Source organism: Glandiceps talaboti, chromosome 11, assembly GCF_964340395.1.
Source record: "Glandiceps talaboti chromosome 11, keGlaTala1.1, whole genome shotgun sequence".
In the NCBI taxonomy this organism is placed as follows: Eukaryota; Metazoa; Hemichordata; class Enteropneusta; family Spengelidae; genus Glandiceps; species Glandiceps talaboti.
Window position 1 is genome coordinate 8,763,778 of NC_135559.1, and position 22,767 is coordinate 8,786,544.

Genomic DNA, 22,767 nt, shown 5'->3' on the forward strand with positions numbered 1-22,767 from the left:
TATCCCGCGATGAACTCGAGAATGGAATGTAAGCTTGATGTGTTATGTACATGTACATACTAGTAATTAATTGTAAACATTCATGCATTGGCAACATTATATGGTCATGATGTTTGAAAGTGAACCCTCGTGTGCCTCGAGCTCCGGTAACAAGAATAAAATTTTCCGTCATTATATACTCAGTGTATATTTATTGCAACAACTAAATTGATGTTTACAAATTTAGCTTGTCTAGTAGCATAAGTAGCAGGTCAACGAAGCATGAAGAGCTCAGACTTTTTAAACAGAATGTTCTTCACACTTATTCTATATATATTTTAAAACATGAAATCAACCTGTTGCTTGACTGGAACACAGTACTTACTTTAATAACCATCAGTTTGATAAAAAAATATATATTTAAAAATCATATGTTTCTAATAATTTAATATTTATTACTGTATGTAATACAGATTTGAGTCTGTCAAATAAAGAAAGTGTTGATCTCAATTACGATGTCTAAAATTAATTAATGAATGTAAATTAAAGGAACTATCTTTTTGCGGAGTTACACAAAACATACACACAAAGTAAAGAAGTCCTTGGCGTTGTTATTTCAATCAGTAATAACCTGTTTTTAACTTATTTTCCTCCCAGAAAAAAAGGGACATGGGAAAAAGAATCCCACACACCAATGGGCAGAGAGGGATTATATATCTCACACTCGTTGGGGAGTTTTTGTCGCTCGTGTGAGATAAAAATTCCCCAACTCGTGTGAGATATTCCATCTCAGCCCATTGGGGTGTAGGATTCTATTAGTCTCCATGAAACATATAATTTCTACCTGACCACATCACATATTAGTTTGGAATTATATATATACCATGCACAAGACAAGTTGGACAATACAAATATGGAATTTATATCCGGTCGTTCTATGTCACGACAACAAAAACACTTTTTAATCAGAAAAACCATGTCAGGCAGTAAGCCTTATTGTTAAAGTTAGTAAGCAAAAGGTCTCAAATGGCATTATGATATGATAGATTAAGACAGGATGAAAGGAAAGTAATATATATATATATATATATTATATTTATATGCCTGAGACAGGAAATGTATGATTTATTAACCTATAATTGTCTTCTTCTGTGGTGTTAGTTTAATATTATGTTGATTAAATAATGACTATAATGACGTAACACACTTGAAATCCTTACAGAGGGTTGTTGTACATAAAATGGTAGCAAGGCAAAGAATAAATCTCAGAATTCTTTAAATCGTAGTACAATACTGCTAATTTTGAATCTAGATGATGATGTGGCTATCCTTAGATATTATTCCCCAATTTTTTTCTCCGTTCACCCTAGGAAAATATGAGTGACCTAAGGGAGCTTTGTCATTACGAGTCGCTAGTCGCGTTGTCGTGACGTAGAAAAACCATGGTATAAATTCAACATGTTTAGCTTATGCATGGTATAATGATTGGTATCAAATGAGTACGTAACTACTCAGGCTAAGGAATCACAGTTGACCGACATGATTGTGGGCACTGTTATATCCTAATTACATACGCGCTGTAATTGCACACTACAAGCTTTAGGAGCTAAAGTGTAAATTTCTTCACATATTATCTATTATCGTCGGATTAAATACTGACGTAGGAAGTTATGAATAATTGCATCATTCAGAATTTTCACTTTCAATTTTCTTGTTTGAAATCTTTCAAACTAAGTTCTTTTATAGCAGTGGCATTAAAGATTATGAATTTGGTAACAGTTTATCTTGATTACCTTCTTTTCGTACCATACATTTCTGAAAAAATAACTAGAAATGTCTGAGTTTCATGTTATGCAGTGATGCCATTTTGAAACTACACCAAATATACCTCACACCATGCAATTTTGAAAATACATTGTGCACATAATGACATGCGACGCCATTTTGAAAATACATTGTACCGTACATGCCCACAGGACGCCATTTTGAAAATACACTGTAGACATAACATGCCCATGCGACGCCATTTTGGAAATGCACATACCATGCCCACAACGCCCTTACATATCTAACTTAGCATGCATGCTGACACCACGCCATTTTGAAACTATAAAGTACATGCCAACCATAATTCAACACCATTTTGAAATCACACAGGAAATGTCTCAAGGCAGTGTCATTTGAAACCACACTGGGAACGCTTTCTATATCTGTACCTTTTTAACACTATAAGAAGGTAACACATTTTGTAATACACTTATCTAACAATATGACAGATGTACGATGTTCCTACGAAATTACTTCAATATAAAAGATTGCTAACACACTCAGAGGTATCCTTCTGCCTTTACTATATGTATTTGTTCATTAAGTTCAGCAAGGTAAATGAATAATATCCTAAATTTCGATGACACACACACATTGACAAAGACACACGTACACAAAAACTCAATCAGTGGATAATCGAAATCAAACACAACTACTTTGCAGATCCATCATGATCCCACTGCACTATTCTTCCCTGAAATCCGTTTTATTTGTGCACCAACTATTTTGTAGGATGTGTTCATCATATTCGCGTCAAGGTTCCATGTAATTATTGCAGTTATTTTTCTTGTTTGACCTTACTAAATAAATGTTTAGATATTCAAGGCAAATTTTGTAGATAGACAATGCAATCAAACACTGATTTCCCTGGTGACGTAATGTTGACTTGTTCATGACCTTTCATGAATAAAGTCACGGTCGTTCACGAAAACTTCAGGTCATAGAGTTAACAAAATCAAACCATACTCTTTGAAAGGGGCCAGACAGAAAGATACTGACGTCAACCGTAAGTAACAGCCTTCTACTTCTTGGCTATATGATGATAAAATCAGGAACATAGAAGATTTTTTTTTCACATGTATTCGTAGTTATCAAACTAAATCAGTTTATAGAGACAAACAATCAGATGTCAAAGGAATGTATGACAAAGGTTTCCTTTACACCCGATTGTGTATAAAATGAAAACACATGAGGCCTAACAAATAAATTGTGTGGTTCCGATTACGTGGGGGTAGGTAAATTTTTTATTTTATTTTTTTGTGCACATTTTTTTCATATGTGAGCGTCTAGTTATGTTTTCCGTTGTTTTCCATATGGTCTCTGCTTATTGGTTTCTTCTCATCAGATGTACAGCCATTACAAGAACAGTTTTATATTGTCTTTTTAAGTTGATGTCACTTTCCGCATCCACTATTTCTTGCGAGACTTCACAATTTTCGCGATTTTATTTTTTTTCTTGAATATCTAAAAAAAAAGTTTAGGGTCGGCGTGAAAAACCAGGTGGTGTCGGGTAACCGGAACCAAACAATTCTTTTTTAGGCATAATATACTAAAAAATCAAATCTTTTTTACAGAAAATATCTGAAAACCGAGACTATAGTGTTTTTTCTGAATTTATTGGTACCCAAGAAATACGTCATGATATTTTTATACTATTTACGAATGTCTGTTTTGAGAGTTATACCAGATAGACACGATTCAGTGTGTTTTACTAGTTGAAATAAAAAGTATTCATTTTGTTACAGACTTTGACCCGTTAGAATCTTCTTACATTAATCATATTTCATTGACAAAAGCAAATGGCATGTTTCGTGCATTGCCTTTTAAGGAAGATGGTACAATCGTGACACTGGTTGGCGTGTACTTTACCAGCCTAACAAAATGATAGTCTTATGATAAAAGCATTATTACAAAGACCAATCTTAAGACGAATATATCTCTGTCTGGATATTGGACTACAGTCTGAAAAACTGTACCTCTCTGTCTTCTGTATGACGGAATACGCCTCTCTTTAAAGTATGACATTCAGATGATTTGGCCATTTTGAATCAACATCTTATGTGCGTGCACTTTACAGGAAGTTACCTTTATTGCAGGAAGTTACATTTATTACAGGAAGTTACGTGTACTAGCATTGCAGGAAGTTACATAAATGAACTGTTACACATGGTCAATAAATGGAAAACATGATATTTGAAAATCGACATGATAACTATCAACGTATTTTCAAGGCCGTCAAACTTTAGAAAGTGGTTAATTATATACATTAACGAGTGTCTTTGAAGAATGTGAAAGTAGTTAAGATATTACAAAATTAATTATGAATATACAACCAAATTAATAGCAAAATGAAAATACTTTTTGAACAGTATGTACTACAGAATGAATTATATATATATTCTATTCAATGTCTTTAACGGTAAGTTGTTGGCATAGCAACCCCTCAATGTCACAGATGGATCACGTGATAGACCGCGACCAACAACAGGGGCAATGAACTTTAGCGACTACAGGTTTATATACATTCATGAAATGCACAATAAATTATCCAGGCCCTGTTCTATTGACAGCAATGACTAATACCACTGTAGAAAATTACATTGCATTGAGACTGTACTGAATAGGCAATAAGTGTCCCTTTACCCGAGTTTTCAAATCTCACACATTTACCACTGTATATTCATTGACATGCGCAATGTATAAACTTCATCTGTTGCAAAACTCCGACACGTCGCTATATGTGTCGATGAGATGTGAATGGACGAATTAAACATGTGCATCATGGGACTCGTCTGTCTTCGTAAAAATTGGAAATAAGGCATCCCCAGGGGTTTGGCGCCACCATTAGGCCAATGACTAAGGAGATTCAATTATTCTGCTCCCTTCGGGCAGACATTATAGTGAAAATATAAATGATCGCCATGGAGGATATTTGGCATGGGGAAACAAGGAAACTAAATCATGGCTGATAACACATTATTAGCTCGTATTTCGACGTTTTAGGGAGAGTTTCTTACGTAAAGGTAGTATCATTGCATTCAGAGAAAAGAAGACGCTTCCATTCTCTGTGCTGATCACCGGAGACTTTGATTGTAAAGTTCCTGAGACATATTCTTTTTCTTGCGTCACATTATGTGACTTAGTTTTTTATGTACATTTGTTCAGAGATTTAAAATATTTCACCATTTTTAGAACTATGCGAACAGTGGTTTACTTTTATTGCTATAGATATTATGTTCACTGTCACTTGATTTATCACAGACGATGTCAAATTTGATTGCTTGTCACATTTTAATATCTGGTTTCCCCTTCTAAGATGCCTAACTAACTAACTGTCTAATGATTGAGAGACACGCAACACATAATAAAGAGGAACATCGAGTCTCCGCTGAGGCAATTCTATCATTTTTTATCTCAATTCTATCAATTTCCATGGCTCTATTTTATTTTATTTTTATTTTTAATTTATTTCATTTCATTTCATTTCCGGTTTCATTTTTTTTTTAAATTCGGTTTTATTTTATTTTGTTTTCGGTTTGATTTGATTTGATTTGATTTGATTTGATTTGATTTGATTTGATTTGATTTGATTTGATTTGATTTGATTTGATTTGATTTGATTTGATTTGATTTGATTTGATTTGATTTGATTTGATTTTATTTTATTTTATTTTATTTTATTTTATTTTATTTTATTTTATTTTATTTTATTTTATTTTATTTTATTTTATTTTATTTTATTTTATTTTATTTTATTTTATTTTATTTTATTTTATTTTATTTTATTTTATTTTATTTTATTTTATTTTATTTTATTTTATTTTATTTTATTTTATTTTATTTTATTTTATTTTATTTTATTTTATTTTATTTTAGAGAGACATTCTACAGTTGGTTTGGAGAGGCCGTGCATGGCAGGGTTGGTAGAAATGACTTTTGTGTGTTTCCAAGCAAAAGGAATGTAGTTAAAATGGACTAAAAACTTTGTTTAAATGCATATATAACTAAAATGACAATATATTGCATTTTACAGTCAGTGCTATTGCCATGCCGATATACAATAGCGGAAACTGAGTTTTCAGCTAAATAACATATAGACGCAAAGTAAAAGTACTGATGCAACATGCTGATATAAGTTATTGACGGCTGGATGGTTTAGTTATAGTCACAGTAGGATACATTCATGATGACGTCCATGGTCTGGCAGAGTACAATTTTTGGAGCTTCTAAATTGACTACAGGGGATTATATCCGCACAAGAAAGGTACCGATATCACCAACTTTTTTAATCTAGCACTGTTATATTAGTTGTGTCGACGTTAGTTTACTTAAAGTTTGATTTCCGAAGTAGTATTAGTGTAGCCAATACCCTCAAACTAACGTATTCGACATAGTCTGTTTGGGCGTGGTACACTGCGATGAGACCTACTGCAGTGTGTATAGAAGGCATGTACACAGAACTTATTAGCGCCAACGTTTACTTCAATTTTTTTTTAATGTTTAGGTTTTCGTTTTAAAAAATCCCACCGTATCAACCTGCAAACCTCCGAATCTCCTATGCAATCGACATAACAAATTGGGGGATCCGGAGGTACGAGGTTCACCCCAGGCTGCTTATTTTTTTCGTAATCCTACAGCTAAACTGATGAGATTAAGTATGTCCTGGGGAATCTAAACAATTTCAGCATAATAATCGTAACGATCTCAAGTCAGTAAAAACCCTGACAAAAATACACTGTCTGGATGAACAGAGTAGATTACCTCGATTCGGTCACATATATACCCCAACAAACCTGTACGTGACCAGTCGTGCACATATTGCAGTAGTCCAGGACGATAAGCCATCATATTATATTTAAGACAAACGACAACCCTAAAGCTCAACTCGCAAGACAAAGATACAAACTCGGGATATCTGATTTACGATGTGGATCAAATCTTAGTAAGACAGATACAAACAACAGTGTACTGAACCCCGGAGAGGTCAAATCGTTCGATGTGTTATAAACCGAAATGATTGGTTTATCATTGTCAATCAGACAATTATCCATGATGTATTTTAGGGAGGTCAAACTGCTATTTGTTATAATTGTTAAAGGGGAACATCACTCTAGGAAATAGAGACAATTTCATAAAACATGGGTTCTGGAGAGTCATTTCATGATTTTACATCACCTCCAATTATTTGCGATTTCAAATAAATATCAAGTTGATCTTGTGCATAATATAGGGTGTCTTTGTTATGGGCTATTGCATCATGGGAGATAGTGGAAACACATTATTCAATGGTTGAACATTAAATATTCTTGAGTACCCAATATATATATGCACAAGATCAACTTGATGTATCTCTGAAATCGCAAAAAATTGTAGGTGATGTACAATCATGAAATGACTCTCCAGAACACTTACTTATGAAAGTGTCTCAATATCCTTCAGGGGCGTTGCCCTTTCAGCCGACATACGTTTGGATATTAAGCTTAGTTACATTGTCAATATGTGACAAGTAGGGGGGAACCATTCGATTCAGTATCATTACAAGATGAGCCTATTAACCAAGCAAGTGGCGTTTTATCTCACTTCTTATCACTAAGTAGTGCTTGTTGCCAATATTTACAAATGTGATAATGCACTCTTACATTACACCAAAGTCAACAGTTGTAAATGTTTCTCTTGCTCACTGGTACTACTTTCGGGCAATTCAACACTAAAACAAATTCCAGAAATCTTGAGTTAATTTTCATTTTGTAAGTCAAAATCCCACCATCTTTATTTTAACAAAGAACAAGTGTCGTATTTTATTGTGCAACTATTTTTCTCTCTCCTTCCACGATCACTGTAATTCAAAAGTGTAGTTCACAGCGCCTCAGGTTAGTTTCAAGAAGTAAATCATATCAGGCAAAGCTAAGCTCAATGTTATATCAGTTGTTATCAGATTTATTTTGATCTATTATCAGTGACTTTGCAAACAGCTTTAGAGATGCAAACAATGTTTATTATACCCGACTTGCTGGCTCATTAAGTTGGGTTTGTAGCACCTGAACCTCTAGCAGGGGAAACCCGTCATATTATTGCAAACGTTTGAAACGTTTCAAGTGGAGGTAACACATCACTTTACAGTGAACAGGAACTAACACTCGTTTATTTAGCCCTGGATACAAAGGGACTCGACATTTATACTTGTAAAAACTATCCACGAGACGCCATTTTCTTGCAATGCATGACGAGAAGTCACCAACGCCATTTTGTTGCAATGCATGACAGGAAGTCACCGACGCCATTTTCTTGCAATGCATGACGAGAAGTCACCAACGCCATTTTGTTGCAATGCATGACAGGAAGTCGTGGTATACATCTAATACTGATCAGATATGTTTATCACCATGAAAAATGTGTCTGTCATTCCTTGGGCCGGCTTATAAGCCAATTTTGAAATATCTAAATTTTGTATATACTGTGCTTTGTGAAATGCGTTATAGTAGAAAACTATGCTTACCCTGGATCAATCTGTATGCAGGTAATTACATGAACTTTCACCTTTGTAAGTATGAATGTATTTATGAACTGGTTTTCGCACTTTAAAAGATTAAGGGTATCAATTGGGAGTAAATCTTTAAATAGTACATTTTGCAAATTTTTTGTAATGAAATTGTCTTATATCACCATCCCTTGTGAATTCCAAAAACAGACTTCGTGAAGACATACATCAATTATAGATGGTGAACCATAATACTCAGCTTTCAATACTCGCGATCTGCCAAGCAAAACTTTATGTACAACTTACAGTTATATTCTCTTAAAATTCTATTATATTCATTAATAGATTTAAATGTCGTTGTTACTCTCCCTGACAACTGAATGTGGAGAAACTTCCCCTTCTAGTTAAATTTCGTATTCAGCAATTGTAAACTTCAGCTCAAGTCTATATATGTCGTCTGCTCTCGTTTCCCGCCAGAAAAAATGAGTCATACACATTCTATTTCGAAATTGCGTTCCATATCTAGAACGTTTTTCTAAAACGATATCAACTGTTCAAGATTAAATATAAGGGTGTTTACTGTTTTCTTGTTTTTGACTTTCCCTTTCTGTCAGAAAGAAATTCGCAAAGATTATTCAAGTTTTTCATTAACTTGAGAAAAAGCTATGGCCAACACAAGTGAAAAAAAGCAAATATTCGAATAACAGTACTTGAAAAAAAGTTCACTGACGTGCGAAATTAGTCAAAGATTTAAGCCGTTTTATACGCTTTTGCGGCTCATGAATAATTTAACAAGTAGTTAAGCTAAGCTAAGCTGTACATGTATGTATGTATGTATGTATGTATGTATGTATGTATGTATGTATGTATATGTATGTATGAATATACGTATGTACGTACATTACGTACACATACACACACGTATGTACACATACATACATACATACATACAGACAGACAGACAGACAGACAGACAGACAGACAGACATACATACATACATACATACATACATACATACATACATACATACATACATACATACATACATGCATACATGCATATATGGCCACGGGGTTTTTAAACTTCAGACGACTATAGTCTGAACTTTTACCCAAAAAGAATTGAAATTGTTGATTAATTGAGTCTAAGAGAAAAACTGTAGTGGGTGGTATAATGAGCTCAAACATTGTGATTCAATACCGATTGAAAATAATGGGCTCAGAAGAATAAGTCACCATACAGAAAACTATGATGAATAATGTACATGATTTTAGAGTTACTTTCTCCTACATGGGTTTAATGTATGCAAACAGCTGCTTTTGTCTTAATTTATTCATGTGTATACTTTTAACACTGACTAACAGGAAGTCATTAAAATGTTCAGTATGTACAGCAGAATTTACATTAAGTACATTTTCCTATTTCCCTTTTTGGCTGAGCATAATTGTTCACTAAGTCTTTTACCAATCATTCTGTAGTCTTCCTTGCATGAAAGCTTTTAAAGTAACAGGAAACATCTCTAGTCAGAACAACGTCCATTTTGTAATATTTGAATTATCTATTGAACATTTATATTTTCTTAGACACGTCCATTATTTGTGAATTTATGTCAAAAGAACTGAATGGAAAAGACGTCGAGTATTTGAAAATGATTAGAGTGCATTGCTGCACATAGTTCTTTTGTTGGTAGAACAACCGATTCTATTTACTATTGGCATATCATTTTTCACGAAAATAAATGAGCACTTCAGCGGCTATGATTAAGGAAGTACACATTTGTTCAGAATGGAAAAACGGTAGTGGAGGAGCTAGGGACGCATTTGTGTTCGACATTGTCTTAGAAACAACATGGGAGGAGATTTCAGAGTGGTGGCGACTTAATTAACAGCCAGCCTGCCTAGCCTAGCCTAGCTGCGGGTCAACGTTCTGTGCTGATTTGGCGCCTGATGTGAAAGCTGGAGTCAGACAGACAGACAGACAGGCAGACAGGCAGGCAGGCAGGCAGACAGACAGACAGACAGACAGACAGACAGACAGACAGACAGACAGACAGAGAAGCATAGTTACTAACAGTGAAGTCTTTAGGCGGGAAATTTCCAGCAGACGACAGACAGACAGACAGAGAAGCATAGTTACTAACAGTGAAGTCTTTAGGCGGGAAATTTCCAGCAGACGACAAAGGAAACTCGTGCTCAAACTTGCAATAACTGAATTCCTCAAGTCGACGTTTGAATCAAAAAGCACGTTATTTCCACCTAGATGTTACTCTTATTATTTATAATTTCCAACACACGGAACATTGTCAAATAGACCCGAGCAGAAACTTACAATCATGACTTCCTTACGTCCAGTTGTGAATGAAAAAGCACGTTATTTCCATGTGGATGTGACTCTTATCATTTTCTTGAGGGAAATCCCGAGCAGACGGTAAACGAGGGTCAATCGAGCGCAATCTTGACAACTTTCATTTCAATTGCTTACATCTATTTTTTTATAATCACGCAAGGCACGTAGTTTCTGTGTTGGGGTGAGTTTTATCATATTCAGTAAGATAGCTCTGGGATTTCGCGAAAATGATACAGTCTCCGCCTAAAGCGTTGAACTCCAGAATCAGACTGTAACGAAGATTAAATCACGATGAGCAGGTAGTATTCACTGACTGCATGATTTTTTTAAAACCTTATTGCATGTATTCTTCCCACTGCTTTTTTAATTCGTGTGTGACCGATAGAGAATGAATCCAAACCTGACAGAAGATCTTCCTAGTCACGACAAACTATACCTGACGAACTCCCGCTCATAAACCTTTAACGCACGTCTAGTCTGAATTTAGTAGACTCTTGCGATTAATGATAAAAGTAAGCTTTTATGAATAAAGGACTAGTAACCTTGCAATCATACTCAATTATTTAGTCTGCAAGTTTTAAAAAACACATTCAAAATTCTTAGAAAGAAACCAACCAATCCAGATAAGGGTTAAATGTCACATCATATACAACCAACCAATCAAAGCTTTTGGTTTTCATCTCGTGAAGCACATGCACAGACCCAACAGATGCGTCTCACATTCTGTACGTCTAACAGTGTTTTCTTTCTTTGAGACGTTCACCTGTCAGGACTGATTGGACTTTGAGAAACCCATACTGTCAGACTGTCACTGTGAATGATAAAAGATAATAGAAACGCATCCTAAAGGGAATATTACTTTTTACATTTGGTTATTTTCTTCTTAGTTTGACATCCGGGTTATCATTCTGATGTTTGTTCCTTAGGAATATTACTTTTTGCCATTTTGTCACTGTCACTAAATGAAAGTCTGAGGTAATGCAAACATAATCTACGTCTGTCAGTTTTTCATTTACGTTTCCTCGCAGCAAGTGGTGAACGTAGGAAAGGGTTTCTAGGAACTTAAATATCCAACAGCATTGATCAAATCTATTTTTCGTCATCAATGTATTGAACTGAAAGCAAGACGATCTCAGTTTTCTGGGACGACATAGAAATTGAAAGATGCATTCATAATACGACGTTATGATCGTATGTTACTTTTCTTTTCTCAAAATTAAACAAAATGTACATTCGTCTACCATGGCACACCTTGAGGATACTGGTCCGGCTTGAGGCGCATTATATCAACGAAGCATAATATCCTTACAATCCCTCCCTTAGTAGTCTGAATACATGCAATGTTTTAATACGGGATGATGACAAGCCTGAATAACACTGGATATATATATATATATATATATATATATATATATATATATATATATATATATATATATATATATATATATATATATATATTATACATATATAAGGGAATCGTTGTACAACATCTAATTTATAAAGAAGATACAACAATCGTGTTTACTTTCTAAAGAACACCTCTCTACAAGTTCAAGGTTGCATATATTATATATACATCTCATTTCTTAGCAAAACATTCACAGGATGCATGTATATGGGATGGTTTCCTTTCATACTTTCATACAAGTTCTTCTGAACCCTGTAATATGTTGGGTAAAGGCCGTTTCTGACCTCACATACAGAAAATGTAAGGTTTTAAGTTGTCGTGCCGTGTCATGTCGTATCATTTGATTGAAACCTAGTTAATGAGTGATGATATGATATTCATGACGTCATACATTCTTTGATTTCGAAGAACGAGAGATATTTACGAATACACTAATACTTGGGTTCACTGTTTACAAGTTATGGAGTATTGAAATAAGCGTTGAAGACCACTTGAATAATCGAAGCTCGATACATCTTTTTGGAGACACAGTCCTCAAATGTCAATATTTTAAAATTTTTATGTTTACACCTAATCTTTGGGAAGGGATTTCCAGCTCTGGAACGTATCTGGTGTTTATTCAGTAGGTTATACAACTCAAGATATGTTTGAATTTTTTCAATACAAAATAGAATTTTTTAAAAACTCAAAAAGTCGTGTTTAGTTTCCTAGGAGCGCTACTTGGAAATAAAAGGTTGCACACACACACACACACACACACACACACACACACACACACACACACACACACAAATATATATATATATATATATATATATATATATATATATATATATATATATATATATATATATATATATATATATATATATATATATATATATATATATATATATATATATATATATATATATATCTGGGATTCGATTCGCTAAAAAAGTTAAGAATGAGTTAGTTTGTGGTATAATTTATAATTTTACAAAATACGTTCTGTCATCAATGTGATAATTTTCAATCACCTAGAGGAAATATATTTACAATGATTTTGTGTGGGGGAGGCGTTCACAAAAACATCTATCGTTAAGAACGTTCTATTTAATTTTTTTGTTGAACTTGCATGAAATAATGCTTTAGACGATAACCAGCTTATTAATAAGGCAAATTTAATTAAATGTAACGAACACTTTATGCATGTTTAGTTTCTCTCAGGATATTTTACTAGCCAGATGTTCAGGTCAAAGGTTAAATGATGTCAGATTGAATTTGTATTCCTATTTCTCCACTTATTCATGTTATTATTGCTAGATTTTCTGTGCTATTATGGTCAATTCAACTTGTTTACATGTATCATGTAATTTCGCAGACTATATACGTGAGAAAATTCCTTAAGAATGGCCTTTTAAACATGCACTAGCTCCAACTAGGACATTTTTTTCATCAAATAATCAAGAGGTATATTCACTAAAAACGGGTCAATTACTTATAAAAAGACGTTGTATCTGTTAATTAGAGGTCAATATTATCTGTAGGTAGTATAGAAGGATTACATTTTGAGCGAAAGCTTGGTCTTGAATCTGTCACTATGTTAAAACTGTGCTAGTTGTAACTGGCGTATCATTTTTCGATCAGACAACCACGATATATTCACTGAAATTGTTAACATACCAATAATTAGACACTGTACATGTTAATCTGTGGTTGATATTAACCATAAGCAGTACAGAAACAGGTTGAAATCGTGATCTTCGTTGAGGACGATGAGTGTTTAATAGGTGCGAACCCAAAAATCTATATGTCATGATTTGATTTAATATCGTGTATACAGCTACACGACACACACGTTTACCCACAGGTCATGTAATACTATCACAGAATGCCATGACTTATGAGTGCAAATGTGGCATACTCAGGGTATTTGCCCGAGTGCTTGCAGTGTTCTCTGTGCCCGCAGCAGAAAACACAGCAAGCACTAGTGCAAATACCCCTAAGTACCCACACTGGAACTCACTAGCCATGGGGTTCTGTTATCATTACATAATAATTATGTTTATCTCACAAATGCGGCAAATTGCGTTAAAAACCAAACAAATCATACAGTGCGATTTCGTGTGTAGCAAACGATCGCGTCCTCATTTGATTTGCAATAATGTTTTTGGTATTGCGCTGCCGTGAAAATACCACTAGTATTCGCGCTCACCAGTGCAAGTACGCGTAATACCTGGTACATATGTAATAATGTTCAGGGTGTGCGATATTAGGAATAAGTTATTGTAGGTAACAAAATATTTTTTAAATAGTTGCAGTTGCAGCTAGTGCAGCTTTAAAGGGGTGCACTACACACCTACCATGTTTGATATTTTGGTGAAGAAATCATATGTGCACATGAATAGTTTAAACAAATAAATTTAAACTGCACCAAAATTCTTGGATAATTCCTAGCTTTAAACCTGAGTCCCCAGGTCCCTAAGGTCACATTGTTTATTCAAATGTTTGAATTCAAAATGTTTTGTTGATATTTAAGGAATTCATCTGCTTGTTTTAGTTTTTAAATGCAAAGTGAATTAAATATGTTTTAATATTATATAATGTGATATGTAAAGTGAAAGAGAAAATTGCAAAATGAACGAAATTGTAATTATTTTTCTCTACAGAATTACGTCATTCGATCAGCCATACGTTATTTCGATCGAATGTTGGTGTTGTTTAAATTGTGCTATTTTTGTACCAATTGTTATCTATGTTGACGAGTGAAAAAAACATCAATTCATTTATATTTCAAGAGTTTCTTGCAATTTATTTAAGTATTTATTGCCTTGAACCCAAGTCCCTACGATTCAATTGTACCCAATCATTTGCAACCTGGCCCCATTTCGTAAGACTGCGCGTTCCTTACATTGGTAATCAATAAGCTTGCTTCAATATGAAATATGATTTAATATATTTTAATGTGATTTTAATATTGTTGCTAATATTTTTCTGAAGAATATTTTGTAATGTTAAAGTGTATATTTCAAAACTATTTAGAAATATTCACTTTGCTGTCATAATTTTATATTTTTAATATGATAGTCGGTTGATGAATAATATAGCACTTTACATTTCCATGAACAAAATTTCGAATGACTAATTGTCGCTGCAGATATCTTTAAAATGTTAGAATCTTAGCAATGGATGGAATATGAATACATTATCCTGAACATGCAAATAACAAAGTGAAACTGACAATGTACGGGAATGAAAACAGCACCCCGTTGAATTGTGCCACAAACATGAACGATGATATGCGGTTGATACTGATAACGTGAGACAGCTGTGAAATGGACACGTAGAAATATACACTAGCCATCCTGATTGGAACGGAAAGTTGAGAAAAAGAGAAAATAGCTTCTGTTTTTCTCTATTCAGCAACCGTAGACACAAACCATCAAGTGGTGAGTTAAAAAGCAGCAAAATCAATAACATACATTTGATGTCAATTACTCCGTACTGTTGTGTGTCCTTGGTTTAACGAAGGATGCGTTCCCTCAAATTGGCGGCGCCTAACGGCCTTGCAGTCCGCCAAAAAGATATCAAACGACTCGTTCCTATTAAGCAGGTCACTGTAGTAGAATTAAAAAATAAAATAAAATAAAATCGTGGAAAATCCAACATGCATTGTACTTGAATCATAAGTGTGTACACGTTTTGTGTGGGCATATTGCATGACGTAGATATCAAAGTACAGCTGAGCTCCGACGATGAACAATCGTCGTCTTCTCATCCTGAGGTTGTTTCCATGGAGATAATGGACAAATAGAGAGAATTTTATATTCCTGACTTTCTGTTGCTATGGCAACAGCTAGAAGGTCGACGTGATAAGCGATGTCAATATAACGATATTTCATTATCCCTTTAATAACATCATTACAGTGTAATGAATATTCTGTAAAAGGGAATTTTCAAGTTTACCTTAGTTTTAATAATTAATTATCATTGATGACTAGAATACTAATGACTTTACCATTAACATCACAAATTAATGAATAAATTATCGGCAATGAAAGCAAACATTGCAAACTTATGACTTAATAATAAGAAGGTAATTATCAGTTGATCACATTGTAGATGACAGTGATCAGAATTGCTACAATCACAATGGCAGGAACACGATTGAAAACGACATCACTAATTTACATATTATTATGACGTCATGGACTATTAATTTGCCCCCGCATTCAATCTCAATCTTTGTGAAAGGAGTTTCTTACTGATGCACTGGATTCCGATAACCATTATCATGATATTTCGAAAGTGATTTCTATATCTAGTTCATTTCTTTCTTAAACTCCCGTTCGATCAAATTCTTACGATTGTGTTATTACTGTTGTCCTGGGATACAGGGAGTGGGGGTGTCCCGGGGGTGTCTGGCCTATTCCGAATCGAATCACATACACACATTAATGGATATGGGCAGTTGAGATCAACGTAATTAAATGGATATTTACTGAGTCAATACGTGCGTTGATTGAACAACCTTGCAAAACAACTTGACCTTACACTTTCAATGCAAAAAACATGGTGACAATTTCTTTAAAAAGATCAACTTTAAAGTGACCATACGGATGAGGATACAGTATTTATTTTTTATTTTTTATATATAATACAATTTTATCATGCCTTCCTAATTAAAAAATCAATGTGAAACAACATAGACAAAGTATGTGTTTGTAACGCCATACATTGCAAAAAAAATATTAAAACGTGTGACATGTTTGTTATTGTAAGTGCAATAATAAACACAATGTTTTGCCATTTGTACATACATACATACATACATACATACATACATACATACATACATATGGTATTTAATGTATATTTTCTTGATTATAATAGATGTTCAAATGGTCTGCTTAGTGTGTGTATTACACATATACATTATATATATATATATATATTATATATATATATATATATATATATATATATATATATATATATATATATATATATATATATATATATATATATATATATATATATATATAGTTTTTGTAGTACTGGAACTCTTTCTTGGGTGTAACTCGGAGTTTCACGCATATTGCGATCATCAGACACGCATATTGCGATCTGATGATCGCAATATGCGTGAAACTCCGAGTTACACCCAAGAAAGAGTTCCAGTACTACAAAAACTATTACGCTCTGCCACTGCGGTATAGAGCACTGTCTTAGCAGATTGATACTCACCGAGTTATATATATATATATATATATATATATATATATATATATATATATATATATATATATATATATATATATATATATATATATATATATATATATATAACAGATGGGTTGGGGAATCAAACGAAAGGAGAGACAATGATACCAAGTTATCTGATTTACTTAAATGAACGCAATGTTGACAACCCACGCACAACGGTTATCTAACTTATCGTCCATTCCACTGTAGATAAAATTGGTATTGCTACACATCTGAATAAAACGAAGTGCTGTAGAAGTGTCTTGATTCAGGTCGTCTTCACATGAGACAAGTACAAGGTTCGTGCGTGGAATACATCATAAAACGTATGTTCTAATCTATGTCTAATTGTTTTATGAACTTGATTATAAATGACGGCTTTGAACTGAAGTTGGGTGAAGGTCACAGCGCGAGAGCACGTAATTCCAGAAAGGGGCCGTTTCAGAAACGTTATATTTCTCTTTCTTAATATTCTTCTTGGAAAAAAAATTTCAACAAGGTGCCGCTATATAAAATTGATAACGATTCTAGGCAGAATTTATCATATTATCTGGTTGCGATATTTTTCTGTGAATAATCCTGTTTTTTTCTGTATCCTCTTTATCTCTTTCTACTAACGTCTTTTAAGAATGACAAGAAAAATCATTCATTTTATGGATTTTTTTTAATGTTTAGACAATATGATTTCGCGGCAACACTGAGTTCTTAATTCTACCGATGCGGCACACAGTCACATTAGCAGAGTTCCTATTTACACGGTAAATGACATTATCGCCATTAGCACGTCAGAAAGGCTGATAAATTTGCATATTAATTACAGCCGAGTTTAGAAGCCATATGATCACAAAGCTAATCCCCTTGATAAATCATATAATGCGCCAATAATACCCTTTATCTCAATGAAGTATCATGCTAAATATTTTATCTATTTTTACCCCTTGTTTTTGCTATTTTTCACGATGATCGTACTACATACGACCTAAAAGCTATTGTGTGTTCATATTGTTAGCATATTGAATGATGTCACCGCTACACTACATGGACAAAGATATTCAGTGCACTCTGCTACGTGCACAAACCTGAAACGCAATATTAAGTGTACAAAGATAGCAAATGATATTTCTTTTTTTACCTGGAATTTCCTCGGGAATTCTTCTCGACGGCTCGAGTGTGCTTGAAAAATATCAGTTGTGAGAAGGTGGGCAGTAACTGCCGTCTATGGCCTAATATTACAGTACGACGCAAATTAAACCACAGCGCCTATACATAGTACCGACTGACTCAAGCCTAGACGATGCACTGGAAATCAACCTTTGTAACGTCTTATACGCTGCAAATCGATTAGTTCTGCTTCAAATGAGACGACACCATTGTTTGTCAGGGGTGGTTAGCGTTCTGTAAGATGAGCCTACAATCCTCTCCATATTTAAACAGTGACACCTATCAGCGCCGCGGATTAAAAACGTACGAAGGCATAGCCAGAGAGGCTTGTGTATAATTTCTTGCGAGGGGAATTGATGTATTATTTATGTGTTCCATGGACGATTTTAATTGAGAAGCGATTGGGGACTAAATAACAATGGCATTAAAAATACACCATTCTTCCGAATTACGTCATTATAGTTTTCATTAATTCATTCATAGATTATTCTTTCAGTAATTCATAATATCCTTTCCACTAATTTTGGCAGGTTTATAGATGCATGCATGTATGTATGTATGTATGTATGTATGTATGTATGTATGTATGTATGTATGTTTGTATGTGTGTATGTGTGTATGTATGTGTGTATGTATGTATGTATGTGTGTATGTATGTATGTATGTATGTATGTATGTATGTATGTATGTATGTATGTATGTATGTATGTATGTATGTATGTATGTGTGTGCATGTATGTATGTATGTATGTATGTATGTATGCATGTATGTATGTATGTATGTATGTATGTATGTATGTATGTATGTGTGTGTGTGTGTTTATGGATGGATAGATGGATGGATGTAAATGAAAGAATTTGACAATCATATTAAAGTGTCAATGTCATTTCAAATCGTATGTACGGTGAACAGATAAACATATCCGTAATATATTTGCAAATAGTTAAATAGATTAACCTATTGATACAGATAACAAAGATTTATACCAGTAAGTTTGAACCAGAATGGTTTATGAAAACAAATAAACACGTTATCAATTTATTAAAATTATGCTGTGTAAATTCTTTTATTTTGAAATCTGCATGCATATAAAAATCTTGCGAATCCATCTACATCCGGAAAGGTTTCTGTTAATAAAGAATCTTCGAACGAGGTTGAGGAAGGTGCTGTTACGCACACAGTCAAGTATTTGTATCGAACAAATATTAGGTTTTTAGTGATGTACTAGATTGATATTTGCGATGCCTAGAATCAGGTGGTTAGGGACTGTGTAAAATTCTCACATAAGCTAAACAAACGAAACTCGTCCGATTCTACTTCAGACCTACATGTACCCTGACCACTGAACGTAAATTTACAACAACAAAAAAAGTGAAGGGTGGGTTCCCTGTCATAACGATAATCGCTGCACAATGTCCCAGCCAGTCAGTATAAGGGATCAAACTACCAAGCAGTTTCAGAGAATTATTTACCTTCACAATCTGCTCTTTATCTACCATTAAATTGCCACTGCTAGAAATTTGTTTGTAATCCTCTACATTGTTCTATTTGATGGCACATTTGACTTGTTAGGCAAAAAAAAAATATATCTGGTTCTGGTCTCTTTTTTTGATAATTTTTGCTTTCCCGTTCCTTATTTATTCCTGATATCAGGAGAACAAGCAGCCGAAATCTACCCTACATGCCAAGACTGCTTAAATACAAGGCCTAAACTGCTTCGAAGAAAAAGGAAGTTTTTCAAGAAATAAATATGATAGAACAGAGTATGTAAAGTGTCAAAAAAATGTATATTTACTAATTTGAAAAAAAATTAGGAAAAAAAATCGCGTCGTCACACCATTTTAGAAGGTTTACCCTGACCAGAACCAGATATATTTTTTGGGGCCTTAAGTTTGATATATTTGAACATTTCTAGATAAGATTAGAGTATTTCGTAAACCTTTCATTTCTAGCAATTTATTTATTACTATCATAAAGGGACACAAGCTAACATGATAATTTTTTGCTGCATATCTAAAAGGTATTCACAATATTCTGCATACTGAAGTATATTTAATCATCACTTGGAATAGGAAACGTGCAATCCAGACTGAGCATGCTCAGACGCAAAGGAATATGAGATTATATGTGGTTATTGTAATACCAAATCTGGAGCTACCGATAAAATAAACCTCCCACAATGGTCAGGGTGACTATGAATTGATCATTTGTGGTTTAAAACAATGTATCAACATTGTTTACAATACTAATTGAATAGTATTTTATTACAACATTTCCCATGATGCAACATTCAACATGGCGGGTTTGCAAGATGGAAAATGGAACGGAATTTAATGATGGCCGCGAATAGTTACGGATTAAGTACGTGATGTTATAATTATTATTTTGACGTTTTTTTGTGATACCTTGTCAAATACGTTGATAAATTGACAAAACACAATTCCCTAAATGAACGAATGTTGCTTCCGGAGCGTGTTCAACAATTGTAGACAGTCCCTTAACATAACACCAAGTACTTAGTGTTAAAATTTTACAAAAAAAGATCAATACATTACTTTTTGAAGGTCATCTGTTGCCATGGTGATGTTATATCTTATGTAACTGTCTTCCTTGTAAGAATACCTGATATTGTAGTTTGTAGTATGTTGTAATATTCCTTTCTAATGTCGCAATCTATACCTACGATGTTTTGAGGTGATGGCAATTTCCTTAAAACACAATAGCTTTGACTGTATTGAATTTCAATACTATGGCATATTAAGATATAATTTGCAATTTGTTTCAAAGGCTGGAGCAAACGTTATCCGGGTAACCTGGGTGTATTTTTTGTGATAATGCGATCACGAAGTAAATTGTATCTATTTGATTTTCTTACCTAACCTGCAAAAAAACCCGGGGTAGAGTATTAGAACGCTATGCAATACACACGTTTTCAACTGAACTTACAGTAATGTCCAACATGTAAAGTACGTTCACTTTCTACTTTGAGTTGGTAGATGTTTCCTTTTAGCAGTACTGACTGAATTTATGACAGTGGTATTGGTGGGTGGGTGGGTGGGGGTGGGGTGGTGGTGGTTGTGGTATTGGCGGGTTTGTGATGATGATGATGATGATGGTGGTGGTGGTGGTGGTGGTGGTGGTGGTGGTGGTGGTGTAATGGTGGGGTGGGGGTGGGGTCATGATCATTATGAAATAATGAGAATAAAGATGGAATAAAGATGTAGAATCACTAGACCTTGAAATCCCACTTTCAAGTTATCACCATGACCTCGACCTTCATCTTAAAGTTTTAACTTGACTCTACCAACCTCTGAGCACACAACCTTGACAGATATCTCGGGCTGCTGTCGTGATCGGTCAATTCTCAAGAGGTATGAAAAGGCGACGAAACAAACAACATGAACAGTATTTGTGAAAAAGTACATTTTGTGACCTGACAATATGCAGTTTATATCGTCAAGGTCAAAGTCAAGGTCATTGACCGAGGAATGTTAGTGTCCTCGTTTTGGCAATGGTGTTTACATACTTGTAAGGAAATACTATAGAAACCTATTTTTCAGCATATCTAGAGATACAAACCAAAAGTATTGTTGCTACATGTTGATATTGTTAGCTGTTGAGTGGACGTTGGTTTGAATGTACTCACAGTATGGTGGTCTTTCTGATGTCTTTATTATCTTGCAGTGTACATTTTGGGGACTTCCGGTGTTTCACACTATCTTGATTATAGAATATTGACATGGAGTCAAAATGGTTGAAGCAGTTGGTTTGGAATCTGCAGGTTCGAGTCCCGTTGCTGCCGTTTGTTCATGAATAGCTTAAGTCCTTGGAACCACGATTGTGCTCCAGTCAACCCAGCTGTATAATTCGGGACATAGTATAGATTTAGGTCTTTGCTCGGGATAATCATAACTCGACCCTCATGAAAAGAGGCATTTACCTATGAGGCTATCGAGTCTAAATAAATTTTATTATCATTATTATTACAGGGTGATTATAATTTCATACAACAAAGACACCCCTTTCGCCCATGCACTTGTGTAATCTACCATTAAACAACAATAGTTTCGGTTGTGTCTTTCTAAATTTGTAGTAAGCTGAAACCTCGGTTTCCGCAGTAGTACAACGTCATCGTTAACAAGCGTATGACAGGCAAAATTTTCGTATGTGGCTGATATAATGAGTCATTCCTCGCTGAAGAATTTCAGTGGCGCGCGATCTTGAAAACAAAATAATTAACATGCATGTTTTTATCAATGTTGTCACGTGTCACCTTAATTTTGTTAGATAAATATATCGAACTCAAAAGCTAAGAA

General features: G+C 34.2%; 1 protein-coding gene across 2 annotated transcripts in view; it reads right to left on the reverse strand.

Annotated features, from left to right (window-relative positions):
• LOC144442466 (uncharacterized) overlaps window positions 1-18,558 on the reverse strand; it is a 67,345-nt gene extending 48,787 nt beyond the window's left edge. Inside the window, exon 1 of one of the 2 annotated variants that reach the window (XM_078131826.1) lies at window positions 18,422-18,558. The gene's annotated coding sequence lies outside the window, so the exon portion shown is untranslated. Of the gene's footprint in view, window positions 1-15,506; window positions 15,627-18,421 lie in introns of those variants that run through there. The other variant, XM_078131828.1, reaches the window with a different exon arrangement.
• Window positions 18,559-22,767: the final 4,209 nt, after the last annotated feature.